The sequence below is a fragment of the Nannospalax galili genome, unplaced genomic scaffold, assembly GCF_000622305.1.
Source record: "Nannospalax galili isolate Female #2095 unplaced genomic scaffold, S.galili_v1.0 scaffold633, whole genome shotgun sequence".
NCBI classification, from domain to species: domain Eukaryota; kingdom Metazoa; phylum Chordata; class Mammalia; order Rodentia; family Spalacidae; genus Nannospalax; species Nannospalax galili.
Window position 1 is genome coordinate 3,431,832 of NW_008336075.1, and position 4,133 is coordinate 3,435,964.

Below are 4,133 nucleotides of genomic sequence, written 5' to 3' on the forward strand. Positions count from 1 at the left end.
TGGCTATGTCTGGTCTGCAAGTTCGGCAGGGATCTGAGCTAGTTCCTGGCAGGAAATATTTGCTACTTCATTAACACACCAGGTATTCTGTCCATCTATTTAGCATAACTTAAGGTGAACCCTGTCTTCCTAGGAGTTAATTGAAAAGTGAGGTAATTGAAACGTGAGACTGGAAAGGTAGGTCCCCCAACAGATAGACTAGACATTTTTAATAGTCTGGACCAGTTCAATTTATGGGGCTTACTGAAACTAAAATTTTGAGCATTCCCCAATGTTACAGCCTCAAAGCTTTCTATGGAGTAGTGACTAATGCAAGCTCTTTATAATGTAATTTTAAATTTTGATATGTAGTTATTAAATTTTAATTATATTATTGTTTGAGTTATGAGTTTAAACAGAGTGCTACATGGTTTCTGTTTGGGAATTTAACCTACCCTCAATGCTTCTCTACTTGCTTTTTCAGGACTAGCTGAAGAAGGCAGTTGTGATGGCTAATATTGATTGTCAACTTGACAGGATGGAAAGTCATCATGGAATAAAACTTCTGGACCTCTCTATGTGGGAGTTTCAAGACTGGACTAATTGAGATGTGAGGACCGACCTTAACTGTGGGCACTCTGGGCCTGGAGCCCCAGACTGAATAAAAAGGACACCTGATGCTGAGCAACAGCATTCATCTCTCTCTGCTTCCTGATTGTGGATGCAGTGTGCTCACAAGCCTCACAATTCTACTATGGTAACTTCTCCATGGACAGTACTCAAGCTATGAGTCAAAATAAACCCTTCTTCTCTTAAAGTTTTGGGGTTTTGTCAGATATTTTCTTGTAGCTAGGAGGGAAGTAGGAACACAGAAGATAAAATCTGGGAAAGGAGAGTTATTTCCAGCTTGAGAGACATTGAATTATTATATTAATTCCAGGAGATAGATATTAAATGGATTTAAATACTTTTCTAACTCACTAGAAAGCAGAGAAGTGAGCCATTCCTGATGTAGTGAGAGACCTCAAGCATAGATTTTGTCATTCTCCAGGCAGAGTTCTTCAAAATGATTGCATTACATACAGCCCAGTCAAGATGGAAGGTATATCTTCTCTGGTCATGGTTGGAATTAAATTGTGTTTTATGGCAGAAAATTTGATCTTCTACTAAAGCTTGTATCTTGACCTCACCCTGGGATTATACTCTCCTCATGTTTTGGAAGCCTGTAAATTTGATCTGATTTTAGAATTGAATCTTCAATAAAATCAAAAAAATAATAGGACCTTTGGAAGGACATACAGGTAATATTGTGTTGTGTAGCTGTTTCTTCCAAATGGAAACATTTCATCTTGGGGGGAAATACTTAAGATTCAGGAAGTAAACATAATTTGGAAGGCTCAGGAAGTGACTATCTCTCACATCTCCAGAATTTCCTGAAATTTACAAGATTTATAAGACCCCTTCCAATGTCAGGACTGCTGGAGAGAAAGGAGACTAGCTGAACTGTTCCCAAGTCATACAGAGAGCTCCAGGGATGTGGCCTTCATGAGTCCTCCTCCATACTGAGGTTGGCTTTTCAGTAATGTGCCTGCTTTTTGCTTTGATGGAATCATTTGGTCTCTCATCCATATGTCTGTTTGTATCTTCCCAGAAAATGTCATATAACATATGAAATTAAATCAATTAAGCCAGTCTTTCCTAAGGAAGCTTTAGAGCATGGCAATTGCTCTACATTCTGGTTTGACTGAAAGAACAGGCAAAGTAGGAAGAACCAAAGCAAATAATGGGGCAGGAAATAGGAAAGCCAAGTATTACTAAATAGTGTTGTCTGAAAGACAATTTGCATGGTGGGACTTAGGTAATAGAATTTATATATCAAAGGTAATTAAACCATTTGTTACTTTGGCCTTATATGAGATACGATAAAAAACATCTTCCATACAAAAATTCACTTTAACATGGGGTATCAGAGTCTATGCTTCAGACTCAATTCATTTCAAAGCTTTTCTTTTGATGAAATAAAAACTATAGACAGGTAAATCCCTATTTCCCTCTTTCCTGCCTCTAATAACACAGAAAGAAATATGTTCTCAAATTTTCATAAATCCAGAGAGGATTCTTCTTTGATAGATTATTGCAACCCAAATCCTACTCACAGTTTCAATGAATTAAGAAGTTATAGCTAAAATATACAAGAGAATCCTATTGAGAGCATATAAAGAAACTATAGTGGAAATTAGAAAAAAAGAAAACCAATCAGATGATTGCTAAAGGCTTTTGCGATATGATGGTAATGAAACACTTAGGATGGTTGTGAAGAACTTTGGAGCAGGAAGAGTCAGGGGATAGGAGATATAAATGGGGGAAATGAACAGGAATCTTACCCTACCCCTTGCAGTTACCCAGGATAGAAGTCTTTGTTTTCCAGAACTGCCACATTCCTGTAACCTTTGTGACCATATGCTACCTGTAAACCACTTGCTTATCATGTATGTGCTATTTGCCTTTTGCTTGTTTCCTCACATGAGTATTAAGAGCCCTAAAAACTTGAGCGAGGGGCTGACATATTTACAGAATGATTCATGTGTCAGTCCTGCTAGTGTAAGTATAAACTCCCTCTCCTCACCTGACTTTGGTTGCTGGTGTCTGATTTTTCTGTAACAAAACTATATTTTAAAAAGAATGGTTTTATCCATAGAATGTTCAGTGTGTTCAAAAGTAGCTAAAATGCCCCCGCCTGTGGGGACCCTGTACAGGTAAAGCTCGAGGGGGACCACTCCCTGAAAGGAAAAACGGGTGAGAAAGAAGAGACGGAGCCCAAGCAAGTCCACTTGTCAATGGTCACTTTATTGTACTGCAAACTTTCCTTATATACAGTTTGTATTTAGAAGGGGTTGAGGGAGTTGGTCAAAAGGTTACAGTATTCTTATGGGTATGGGAGGGGGACTGAGCATTTCAGCAACGTGACTGACTGCCAGGTGTTCCAAGAGATTACTGCATGACTCATTTTTCCAAGAACTGTTTGCAAGAGGAAGAGAAAGATAACCTTGCCATAAATTCTTTCCCAAGGTTACTTGTGCAAGCAGAATGTCCTGCTTAAGTCAACTGTTTGTAGAGCTATGTTATATTTTTTGGTAATGAATGTTGTTTCTCCAGCTCCCGACATCTCACCCTTTAATAATAACTTTGGCGAATGAAAGATCTGCCTTAGGCTCTGTGGTGGGTCCCCCGAGTCGGGATTCTTGTTTCTTTTGGTAAGGCCCCTGTCTTAGGCTACACAAACTGCTTCTATGTTCAGTACCCGCAAGTTTGGGGTATGCCCCTGAATCATGGGTTTGTGCTATTCCCGTCATTGAGTACCTTACAGCTGAGAATCTGCCTCTGATCTCTGGCACCACAATATTCCCGTCATTGATCTTTTCATTAGCGACTAAAGTTCCACCAAGTATTGGGTGGGTTAGCAAGGATGGAAAAGTCTAAGGGTGCTGAGGGGGATCCAAGGGATGTGTCATACTCACTATCCTCTGGATCTTCAAGCTGTAGCCGATGGTAGTGGATAGAGACCTTAGTGGCCGAATCAATTTGTTTTTTAATAAAGTCAGTAATCTTTCGGAACACCCATGGCCCAAAGGAAATTATGAGCAAGAACCCCACCAGGGGCCCAAGGAGAGGTAGAAGATAGGGCAGGATTCCATTCCACATGCTCCACATGGGGTTTGCAAAGAGCTCTTGGCGTCTTTTTTCTAGCTCTTCTTGGTGCTTTCTGATCCAATCCCTGACGATCCCGGACTTGTTGGTATAAAAACAGCATCTTTCCTGTAAAGCTAAACAGATACCTCCCTTGTCTGCTGTTAGTAAATCAAGTCCCCGTCTATTTTGTAAGACAACCTCGGCCAGTGAGTCTACCTGGTCCTGAAGATCTTGTACAGACCGATAGACCATATTAACATCATCAATTAACTGCTGAGATAATTTGTTGTAAGTGTCTATTGCCACTCCTACACCAGCTGAGCCAGCAGCAAGTGTTCCTGAGATACCCAGTCCAATAAGCAATGGAATAAATTGGACCACTCGTTTGTGCCTAGGAACGAATGTGTCAAAACTAGGCAAGGCTCATCTCCTCGAATTATGTCTATGTCTGGCAAAAGCAATGC